We start from the raw sequence: 12,097 nt of genomic DNA on the forward strand, positions 1-12,097 counted from the left end.
GTCCTCCTCTACCCACCGGCTCCGTCGCTCCCTCCGCACCTTCGCCGCCTCTGACCTGGCGCAGGCCGAAACAAACAAGATTCTGGTCATCGCCATCACTGGCACTGCGCCTGCGCATTGGTCTCTTCTGTATGGATGGGGGATATTCTCCATCGCGGGGCATGTTGGGTATATATATCGCCATTGGCAGTCTCCATTCGTTTACACTGATATTTTATTGTATTGAGATGGAGACGTGGGCATGAGTGTCAATAACCAAAACTGTAGATAAAACGAAGTGCACGTTCCTTCCATTATTTACAGGAGAGAACAGACCAAGAGGACCAAGAACAGAAAGCTTGAGAAAAAAAATAGTGACATCGAAACAAACCTGTTGGACTTTAACCTGGTGTTGTAAGACTTCGTACTGTGCTCACCCCAGTCCAACGCCGGCATCTCCACATCATATTTACAGGAAAGAAGGGGATTGAGGATCAGTGAAGAATAGAGATCAAAAGAACATAAGAAATAGGCCCATCGAGTCTGCTCCGCCGTTCAATCCTGGTCTTTATGTTCCTCAAATTCCAGTATAATTCAGAATATTCTCTCCTCCTGCGCTCTGGTGTCCTGTGCTGTGGATCGGGGATATTCGCCACAGCGGGGAATGCTGTGTAATAGTCCCGTCATTGAATGTCTCCATTAGTTTATAGTGATTTTTTATGCTGAATGGAGAGATTAAAAAACAAGTTAATGATCTTACTGAGAGCCAGTGGGCCAGGATATAAAATGAATGAATTAGTACAGAATCTCAAGGGATCTACACCATAATTCCATCCTGGTTATTGTAACAGCAACAATATCAGAACCAACGACGATGAACAGATGTAAACTCATTAATGGTCAGTAAACGGGGGTTAACGAATGAAGCTTTTCCCTGTGCAAAATATTTGCACAGCGAATCATGAATCAAATCCTTTCGTCTTTGAAAATTGGAGTGTTAACAATTGGAAATGGTGAGTGAACCCCTTTGGACATGTGTAATATCTGAATGGTCCCTCTCCAATGTTTCTGTGTTATTGTGTCAGTAAATGGACGACCCCGTGAATCCACAATTAGCTGGTGAATAGTCTTTTTGCAGAGTGAGTGTATCCTTGCGTTTTCTGCCTGGAATGGCAAACAAGGATCATCCATAATCAACAGTAACTACTTGCATTTATAGAGCACATTCACTATGTTTATAAAAATTTGAAGCAATTCACAGAAGCATTAATACTCTCCATATTAAGGGAATCATTCCAACATATCATGCTTGTGCCTTCAACATCTTCCCCAAAACACTGCAATAATTTCTGTGCAATAAAAGAAGAAAGTTCAAGTTTTGCCAAAGTAAATCGGTGACTTTGGGAAACAGTCTTTGACACTGTGTAGATTTAGATTTATTGTCACATGTACCGAGGTACAGTGAAAAGTATTGTCATGCGTATAGTCCAGGCAGATCTTTCTATACATGGAAAACATAGGGCATACAATAAATACACAACGTATATACATAAACCTGGACAATGGGTGAAGCACATGGAGTACAGTGCTACAAGAATAGAGAAGATGCATAGAGAGATTAGTTCAGTCCATAAGAGGGCCATTCAGGAGGCTGGTAACAATGGGGAAGAAGCTGTTTTTGAATCTGTTGGTGTGTGTTCTCAGAGTTTCGTATCTTCTGCCCAGTGGAAGCGGTTAACGGTCACCATCCTGCTTCAGCCACTGGAGGATGGTTCACATCAGAGGATGGGGGAGGGGGGACAATAAATAAGAGCTTACACCTTGCACTCAAATCAATGAGGACTCTGATCTCTGGTAAGGAAGGAAACCTTGGCAGGTGGGCGGGGAAGATTCAGAAACACCCGCTGGAGGCCCCAAACCCCCAATAAGACCCACTGATTTTATTGTCAGTTTGCGGACAGGAGCTGGAGAACTGAACCCAGGCAGAGGAGAGGGAGGGAGAAAACTGGGAGTGGAGGAAAGAAATGGTGCAGATGGTGAGATGGGTTTGGATTTCAGCCCAAGGAGGAGGGAGAGTGTGTGGGACGGGGATTTACAGGCCTCTTTACAGTTCTATCATCCTTGTTTTCTTTATAAAATCAATTCCACAGGATATTAGGAGAGGATTTGCAGTCAGACATCAGAAACATCATTTCAAGATCTGACAGCTGCTCCATTTATTGACACCTATCATTGGAATTTGAACATGGAGCGAAAATGCACCGTTCACCAGAGTGAGAAACCCTACACATGTTCAGTGCGTGGACGAGGCTTCAGCCATTCATCCGGCCTGTCGAGACACAAGCGCAGCCACACCATGGGGAAACCGTGGAAATGTGGGGACTGTGAGAAGGAATTCAATTACCCATCGGAGCTGGAAACTCATCGCCACAGTCACACTGGAGAGAGGCCATTCACCTGCTCAGTGTGTGTTGGGGGGTGGGGGGATTCACTGCATTATTCATCTTCCAGTCACACCAGAGAATTCACACACTGGAAAAGCGGTTCAGCTGCTCATTCTGTGGAACGAATTTCAGGCAGTCATTCGCCCTCACTGCACCAGCGAGGTCACACCAGGGAGAAACCATTCATCTGCTCCCTGTGTGGGAATGGATTCACTCAGTCATCTCAGCTGCTGATACACCAACGAATCCACACTGGCGGAAGGCCATTCACCTGTTCTGTGTGCGAGAAGAGATTTGCTCAGTCATCTGCCCTGCTGACACACCAGAGGGTTCACACTGGGAAGAGGGCATTTGGTTGCCTTGAGTGTGGGAAGGGGTTCACTCAGTTATCCAACCTGCTGACACATGAGCGAGTTCACAAGTGAAGTTGGATTCTGTTGTTAATGCTGCTGTTAATCACACTGAACAATGTTCATTCCGACAGTTCGAGTTTGTTTCTGCTGATGTTCAAGGTTATTCAGGGGAGATGGTGGTGTTGTTGTAATGTCACTAGATTAGTAATCCAGAGGCCCAGGTTAATTCTCTGAGGACATAGGTTCAAATTCCCACACATGCTCTTGCATGGACTCGATGGGCCAAATGGCCCCCTTCTGTGGCGTCACCATTCTGATTCTAAGACTGAATCTCTAAGACTGATTCTAAAACTGAATTCAGCAGTAGCTGAGATAATATAAATTCAGTTACAAAATCTGGAAAGCTAGTCTCAGTTAATGATGACAATGAACCCAGCATCGATTTTTTTTTTTTAAACAAATTTGGTTCGCTAATGTCCTTTCAGGAAAGCTGCCATCCTTATCTGATCTGGCCAACATGCAACTCCAGATCAACACCAATGTGGTTGCCACTTAACTTCCCTCTGAAATGGGCCTCGAGGTCACTCAGTTCAAGGGGAATTAGGAATGGGCAACAAATGCTGGCCTTGCCAGTGATGCCCACATCCCCTTAAAGAATAAAGAAATAAAAGTTAATAATTGGACCAGAGTTTAATATTGGGGATCTACAGCCGATTGCGTACACGGGGCTGTGGTGCCCCTTTCACAACTGCTGTCTGATCTTTCCCCAGAATTCAGAAACGCTGATCAGGTAATTCCTGAATTGACTTTTGGTAAGAACTCTACATTTCAGTGTCTGAAATGTGCCACTGAAATGTGCCACTGATTAGCATCTTCAATTAGAAAGTGCTGATTAACCCTTGCTGACAATTCTTACTAAGTTGTACATTACACACAGTGACACCTCCATTATCCAACAGTGAATGGGAATTGGTCGAGAATCGAGAGTCTCCAAATGCTATCCCTCCTGTCAGGTACAGAAATCTCCTGATGTGGAGAAGCCGGCGTTGGACTGGGGTGAGCACAGTACGAAGTCTTACAACACCAGGTTAAAGTCCAACAGGTTTGTTTCGATGTCACTAGCTTTCGGAGCGCTGCTCCTTCCTCAGGTGAATGAAGAGGTCTGTTCCAGAAACACATATATAGACAAATAGTCTTCAGAACAGTGACCACGACACCACACAACCCTGTCATGGCAATCTCTGCAAGACGTGCCAGATCATCGACATGGATACCACTATTACACGTGAGAACACCACCCACCAGGTACGCGGTACATACTCGTGCGACTCAGCCAACGTGGTCTACCTCATATGCTGCAGGAAAGGATGTCCCGAAGCGTGGTACATTGGCGAGACCATGCAGACGCTGCGACAACGAATGAACGGACATTGCGCAACAATCACCAGGCAGGAATGTTCCCTTCCAGTCGGGGAACACTTCAGCAGTCAAGGGCATTCAGCCTCTGATCTCCGGGTAAGCATTCTCCAAGGCGGCCTTCAGGACCCGCGACAACGCAGAATCGCCGAGCAGAAACATATAGCCAAGTTCCGCACACATGAGTGCGGCCTCAACCGGGACCTGGGATTCATGTCACATTACATTCATCCCCCACCATCTGGCCTGCGAAATCCTACCAACTGTCCTGGCTTGAGACAATTCACACCTCTTTAACCTGGGGTTACCCCATCTCTGGATCTGTAAAGATTTAATCACCTGCTAATGCTTGCATTCCAAGCATTGTTTGGCATCTTTGAATTTGTCTATATATGTGTTTCTGGAACAGACCTCTTCATTCACCTGAGGGAGGAGCAGCGCTCCGAAAGCTAGTGACATCGAAACAAACCTGTTGGACTTTAACCTGGTGTTGTAAGACTTCGTACAGAAATCTCCTCAGCACGGGAATGGAATCGACCTCAAGAAACAACCATGTATTAATCTTTTAAATCTCAAGAAAGTCATTATATGTTATGGCAAAAGCTCACACTCAATCTATCTTGAATAAAGCTTTCACAGCAGCTTGCTGGCTGACAATTATAGGACAGGCCTGTGATCTCTGCTCAGAACAAGACTCCAGCACGGGTTTTAAAACAAAACATTTATAACCCTGATTCAGTTGGATACATAAACCAATTGTCGTTGGTTTGTCTGAGTAAATGTTGCACCAGGCCTTTGAGAGAGAAATAATAATTTTAGACAGGAAAGTGATTTTGAAGTGATTGATTCTAATTTCAACCCAACAACACTCTGGTGACAACATGGACGAAAGGTTTTATATGGGGAGGTGATAGCGTAGTGATATTGTCCTCCAACTAGACCAGTAATCCACAGGCCCATGGTCATGTTTTGGGAAATTTCAAGCAAATGTATTTGAAGCTTTGGAGGATAATCAAATGTTCATTTTAAAAAGCGAGCTATAAAACAGTCAGGGTTGTCCCTGGGTTTCGACCACACGAGCTGTCGAGAAATAAACTAAACATGAACAAAATTTCAGTTGTGCCTCCCGAATAATCCCCCCAAACTCTTGCCATTACTGTTCCACTGTCTTCCGTGCTAGGCTACCCTTCCAATCAACTCTGGCCAGCTCCCCTCTCATGTCTTTGTAGTTACCTTTATTCAATTGTAGTACCGTTACACCTGATTCCAGCTTCTCCCTCTCAAACTGCAGGGTAAATTCTATCATATTGTGGTCACTGCCCCCTAAGGGTTCCTTCACCTTAAGTTCCCTAATCAGGTCTGCCTCATTACACATCACCAAATCCAGAATTGCTTGTTCCCCAGTGGGCTCTACCACAAGTTGCTCCAAAAATTCCCTTTCTTGGGATCTGCTAACAACCTGATTTTCCCAGTCCACCTGCATGTTGAAGTCCCCCATGATTATTATGGTATTGCCAATACAGTTGCAGGAACCCACTTCTCGCTGGTAGTACAGCTGTGCACAAATACTTGCTCTCCTTGTACAATCGAGTGCCTTTTGGGATTACCTTCTCTTCAGGTTTGTGACTGCTGATTGTGTTCCACTATCTCAGACGTCTCGGGGGAAATGTTGATCACATGTTGTTCTCAGCTTCCTCTTCAGTAGTAGTAAAGCTGGGGAACTCTGAGTGGTCGTGTGTGTGGTGTTGCGAGACGTCGCCAAAAACTGTTTAGACGGCAATTTAATGAACCTTGGTCCTTGAAGGTTTTCAGTGCATCTTCAAGGACTGGACAAACCAATTGTAGGGATTTTTAGTTTTCATTGCTGAGCACAACATCGAGGGCCGAAGGGCCTGTTCTGTGCTGTACTGTTCTATAAAACTAAGGAGCAAACACTGTTATTTGGATTTGGGATCATTTTGAAATGAGAAAACATCAGGCACTTTATAATGGGTCAAAATGGAGAAGAAACTAATAAAATCTGCGAATGCCTGGAACCAAATGGGAATGTTTGATTTCTGTTTTACCCATGCTGCTGCCTTGTTCTGCATTACAAGCCAGCGGGTTGCCCACTGTACTAAACCAGTCCCAGATGTGCATGTTAGGTGGATTGGCTATGCTAAATTGGCCCTAGGTGGGATTACGGGGATAGTGTGGGATTTGGGCCGAGGTGTGATTCTCTTTCAGAGGGGTGGTGTAGACTCGATGGGCCGAATGGCCTCCTGTAGGATTCTATGATCCTCCTAACCCTGACCATAGATTAAATCATAAATTATGTAATTTACGACTTTCTGGATCAAATTATCCAGGAAACTTTCTCCTTCCCCAGTCTAATTTCTATAGTTCAGGCGACAGCTCACCAACTCTGAGCTGATATTCCTGGTGCTGCATTTACTGCAGATGCCATTGCTGTGAATCATATTGATGCCCACCAGTTTCTTCAAAGCTGTGACACATCACTTCAATTTAAGGTTTGACCTGGAAGTTGTACAAATTCTGAGTATTGGCATCATTTTCTATTTTTATTTCATATTTATTGTATCCGCAGTATTTTGCTTTTCTTTAACCATGGAACTTCATATATGCAAATAGATTTATTCAATTTTTCTACCTGTTAACACTTGAGCTTTGAAAGTCCAAAGCAATTAATATACAGTCACTGCTTCTTAGTGCGAAGGTGATGTTTTAATATTCTCTTTGTGAGAAAAGAGACACCTGTTCACATTGTCTGCTGAGGTTCAAATGAGTTGGCATCTGACCAACTCTGCTTTTAATCAAATCTAGGCTAGAACTATGGAGCAGATCCCATTCGCTCGGATGCTGTATCAGCTGATTTAATTGTTTTATATCTATCTCTGAAATCGTAATCGGCGATGGATGATTTTATATTGGACAATGGGGCTTGCCCATGGCGATGCGGTTACCCAGCATTCACCGAGAGGGTGGCTATGCCCCAGCTTCAGTCCAGAAGACCATTGCGCAGGCGCAGTGTCTCTCTTACTGGAGTATGCGCAGTGCGGGTGTTGGAAGTGTTCGGATGGGATGTGCAGGAGCTGCAGGCAGAGATGAACTAATTAAGATAGCGGGTGAGTGAGGTTAAATGCAGCCGGCGTGTGAGGAGGGAGGCTTCATGAATACCTGGTGCAGGAATAGAAGGTTTCCTAAACACCGGACGAAGGCCTCATCCGCAAATAAAAACATCGAGGCCCTTTGTTGGGACCGATGTTGCAGCCGCCATCTTTAGATAACAGCGAGCAGTGCGGCCGCCATCTTTGTAGGGGGCAATGGGCAGCATGGCGCATGTGCTGCGCCATCTTTATTTGGGGCATTTGGCATGAATTCCAGAAGTTAGTACCTGGCTTCCAATGTTTGTCTCTTGTTCGTTAAGTCGTAGAATCATTGAATGATTACATTACAGAAGATTCACCTGAGGAAGGTGCAGCGCTCCGAAAGCTAGTGATATCGAAACAAACCTGTTAGACTTTAACCTGGTGTTGTAAGACTTCTTACTATTACAGAAGAAGACTGCTTAGCCTTCCTGTTAGTGCCAGTTCTCTGCCAGAACAAAGCAGTTAGTCCCACTCCCCTGTGCTTTCACTCACAGGACCAGCAGCAAATATTCCCCATCCCGTTACCTGTGGAGAAGTTGATGACTGATCTTCTTGAACTGCTGCAGAAGTTGCTCCCACAGTGTTGTTCGATAGGTAGTTGCAGGTTATTCATGCAACAATGTTGAAGGAACAGCAATATTTGTCGCATACAATGTGTGTTTATATCGTATCATTCATGTCATGGAACATTCCAAGGTGTTTCATGGGAATTTTATAAAGCAACATTTGGCACAGAAGTATGTAGGGACACTTGAGGACTGATTGTCAAAGGTTTGGCCAAGGATATAGAATTTACGGAATATTTTAAAGTAGGAAAGGAAGATAGAGGGGAGAGGATTAGGGAGGAAATTCCAGCATTTATAGGCTTGGAAACTGGGGAATGGACACCAAGGATGGAGTGATTTCTTAAACTGGAGCCTTTGTAGGTCAGCGAGCACAGGGGCGGAACACGACTTGGTGTGACTAAGCACATAGGCAGCAAAGATTTTGATGACCTCCAGAATACAGGGAGGTTGAATGTGGGAGGCCGACTGGGAGTGCTTTAGGATTGTTAAATCTAGAGGTAATAAAAGAATGTGTGATGGTTTCAGCAGCAGAGTGGAATTGAGCAATTTAACTGAAGCAGAAATAGTTGGTCTTGGTGATGATGTGAATATCTGGTCAGAATCTCAGTTTGGGAATTGTTGTGAATAGTTTAGTTTGGCCTTAGAAAGTTCCCAGGGAGAATAATGGGGTCATTGGCTCGGGAGTGTGGTTTATACTGGGAACTAAAGACAACAGCTTTGGTCTTCCCAATATTAAACTGGAGGAAATGTGTGCTCATGCAGTATTGGACATCAGACAGATCGGATGGTGTTTGACCTGATCGGGATCTTGGAGATGATGTTGTTCATATTCGCTTGCTAGACTGACCCTTCTATGTGGTGGATGTTGAGGGTTTGGGAGATTGTCAAATGGTGGTTCAGTTTAACATCTATAAAATATCTCTCCATTATACCCTGTCTTTCCCAACCACTTGTCTCTCTCCCACCTCTCAATCTTTTTCTCTCCCACTTCTCTCACATTTTTTCTCTCTCGTCACGTAGAATTGTCTATCCCAGAGGGTTGTGGATGCTCCATCATTGAATATACTTCAGGCTGAGATGGAGAGTTTTGATCTCTCAGGGGGTAAGGGGAGTTGGGGAGATGCAGAAAAGTGGAGTTAATAGACCAAAGCCATCTACGATCAGAGTAATTAACAGAGCAGACCCGATGGGCCGAATATGTTACTGCTGTTCCTATTTCTTATGATCCAATAGGGGTCCGAGTTTTGTGTAGGTCCAGACTGGGAGGCAGGTTCCCTTCCCTGAAGGACCTTAATGAACCAGTTCGGTTTTTACAATAATCCAGCCATTTTCATGATCATTTTTAGGTAGTGCTGGCCCCACAAATGACCAGATTGATTCAACTCAATTTCACAACCTGCCTTTGAATTTTTGTGGGCTCTCTCTCACTCCCTATTTTCTGCTTTAAGTCAATTTCACAGAGGATTAGAAGAAGAGGATTTGTGGGTGGAAAACTCAAACCAAACATCACATCAGGATCTGAATATCATCAGATGTTTTGAGAAATGTGGGGACTGTGTGGAGGGATTCGGGTCCCTGTCTCTGCTGGAAACTCATCGGTGCAGTAACAGAAGGGAGAGACCACTTCTCATCCTGTGGGAAGGAATTCACTCGGTCATTCACCCTGCGAGTTCACACTGGAGAGAGACTTTTCAGATGCCCCAACTGCAAATCCTGTGGAAAGAGGTTCAATTCATCACCAGATCTCACTGCACACCAGCAAGTTCACACAGTGGAGAAACCATAAAACTGTGTCAAAAGTTCCTGGGAACTGATGTCCCATCAACGTGTTCACACTGACGAGAGACCGTTCAGGTGCTCTCACTGCGGGACTGGGTTCAGGCGATCGTCTGACCTCACTGTACATCAGCGAGTTCACACTGGAGAGAGACCGTTCAATTGCTCAAAATGTGGGAAGAGATTCACTCGGTTATCCAGTCTGCAGACACACCAGCGAGTTCACACTGGGGAGAGGCCTTTCTCCTGCTCAGAGTGTGGGAAGGAATTCACTGAATCATCAGGACTGCTGCGACACCGGCGAGTTCACACAGGGGAGAGGCCATTCGCCTGCTCTGAATGTGGGAAAGGATTTACTCAGTCTCAGCACCTGCAGAGACACCAGCAGGTTCACACAGACACAAAATCATTCAAATGCCCAGACTGTGAGAAGTGTTATAAAGGTTCCCTGGAGCTAATACGCCATCAACGTGTTCATATTGGGGGAGAGACCTTTTAAATGTCCAGACTGTGGGAAGTGCTTTAAAAGTTCCTGGGAACTGATATCCCATCAACGTGTACACACTGACGAGAGACCGTTCAGGTGCTCTGACAGTGGGACTGGGTTCAGGCGATCTTCTGAACTCACTGCACACCAGCGCGTTCACACTGGGGAGAAGCCGTTCACCTGCTCCAAGTGTGGGAAGAAATTCAAACACTCATTCATGCTGCTGACACACCAACGAGTTCACAGGCGAGAGACCTTTTAAATGTCCAGACTGCGGCAAATGCTATAAAAGTGCTGGGAACCTGATGCTCCATCAGCGTTCTCACACCGACGAGAGGCCATTCAGGTGCTCTGACTGTGGGACTGGGTTCAGACGAGCTTCTCAACTTACTGTTCACCAGCGGATTCACACTGGGGAGAGGCCATTCACCTGCACTGTGTGTGGGAAGGGATTTATTGATGCATCCACCCTGCAGAAACATAGGAGAGTCCACACTGGGTAGAGGCCATTCACCTGCTCCCAGTGTGGGAAGAAAGTCATCCAGCCGTCCACCCTGCTGAGTCACCAGAGAATTCACAATTATCCACAGTGACTGGATCTTGCTGTTAATCACATCCAGGATTGAACCATGTTCATTGAGTCTGTTTTTGCTAATGTTAAAGGCCAACCCGGTTAGAATGATTAATTTTCTGTATAAAGGGGCAGCACTGTGGTGCAGCGGTTAGCACTGCTGCCTCAGGGCACCGAGGTCCCAGCTTAGATCCTGGCTCTGGTTCACTGTCCGTGTGGAGTTTGCACATTCTCCCCATGTCTGTGTGCATCTCCCCCCACCACAACCCAAAGCTGTGCAGGGTAGGTGAATTGGTCATGCTAAATTGCCTCTTAATTGGAAAAAATAATTGGGTACACTAAATTTATATTAAAATAATATTTCTCTATGAAGAATAGATCAGTTTTATTTTCAATACACAGTGTGCTGAATATTTTAATAACTCTCATACAAGTTTGTTCCTTTTTTAGCTGATGCTTCCACTTGTGGGGCATTCTAGAATGAGAGGTCAGACTCTTAGGATAAGAGGTAGCAAATTTAAAAGATTTGAGGAGAAACTACTTTTCTCAAAGGGTTGTGAAATGGAATTCGCTACCCCAGAGTGCGGTGGATGCTGGGACAGTGAGGAAATTGAAGGAGGAGTTAGACAGATTTTTAATTGGTGATGGGTTTTGGAGAATGGGCAGCACGGTGGAGTTACGGCCAGGATAAGATCGGCCATGATCGAATGGCGGAGCAGACCCAATGGGCCAAATGGCTCAATTCTGCTCCTATATCTTATGAACTTGTGAAATAGGTGCTCTCCCTCTGCCCTGTCTCCTCCATGCTCACCTCCAACAAGTGTGAGGCGCTCCGAGAGCTTCTTTGTCACTAAGATTGAGACAGTCAATCAACTGCCTCTGCTGATTCTCTCCCTTCCCACAGGGCCAAACTGCATCCTAAAGGTCCGGCTTGTGCAAGCCCTGAACTCGCATCATCGTCCAGTTTCTCTCCTCTCTTTTAGCTCCTTCTATATTCTCTTGTCCATGAGATCTGCCTTCTCCCTCGATTCCACTCTGACTAAACTGCTGACCGCCTACTTTCCCCATGTTAGCTGAAACACCCTGGGATGTTTTATTACATTAATTGTGTTATATAAATACAGGTTGTTATTGTTTCACCACAGCCAGTTTGTGCAAACTAAGATTCCACAAACAGCAAGCAGACCAGTGACTGATTAATTCAGTGTTTCTTTGGGTGTTAGTTGAAACACAAATGTTGGTCACACTGCACCAGGAGAACTCCCCTGTGGATATATGTGGAGGTGAAAGTTCTTGTATTTATTTCACAGCTTTCACACCCTCTGAACATCCCAAAGTGATTCACAGTCTGTGACA

General features: G+C 45.1%; 2 pseudogenes; both read left to right on the forward strand.

Annotated features, from left to right (window-relative positions):
• Positions 1-2,134: 2,134 nt before the first annotated feature.
• On the forward strand, positions 2,135-3,094 carry LOC140421574 (uncharacterized; annotated as a pseudogene).
• A 4,150-nt stretch (positions 3,095-7,244) lies between these two features.
• LOC140421572 (uncharacterized) lies at positions 7,245-10,439 on the forward strand (annotated as a pseudogene).
• The last annotated feature ends 1,658 nt before the right edge of the window (positions 10,440-12,097 follow it).

The sequence above is a fragment of the Scyliorhinus torazame genome, chromosome 5 (assembly GCF_047496885.1).
Source record: "Scyliorhinus torazame isolate Kashiwa2021f chromosome 5, sScyTor2.1, whole genome shotgun sequence".
Lineage (NCBI taxonomy): Eukaryota > Metazoa > Chordata > Chondrichthyes > Carcharhiniformes > Scyliorhinidae > Scyliorhinus > Scyliorhinus torazame.